Consider the following 255-nt stretch of genomic DNA (forward strand, 5'->3'; position numbering starts at 1 on the left):
CAGCTGCGATGAATGACCTCGGATGAAGTATCCTAATTCTTTAAAAAATAAATTACAAAAGAACAAACAGACCTTAACCCCCATAAATTCAGAAAATGTAGTTCCGCGAGCCAAAGACAGGCGAAAATCACGCATAAGAAACAGAAAGCCAAAGTGACAAGCTAAACCAGCCTCCCATTACGCAGAGTGAACTAAAAACAAAGTCAAAAAACCCTAAAAGGGAAAGGAGAAACGAGTTGAGTGGTAGGGAAAGAA

Source organism: Cucurbita maxima, unplaced genomic scaffold (assembly GCF_002738345.1).
Source record: "Cucurbita maxima cultivar Rimu unplaced genomic scaffold, Cmax_1.0 Cma_Scf01200, whole genome shotgun sequence".
Classification (NCBI taxonomy): Eukaryota; Viridiplantae; Streptophyta; class Magnoliopsida; order Cucurbitales; family Cucurbitaceae; genus Cucurbita; species Cucurbita maxima.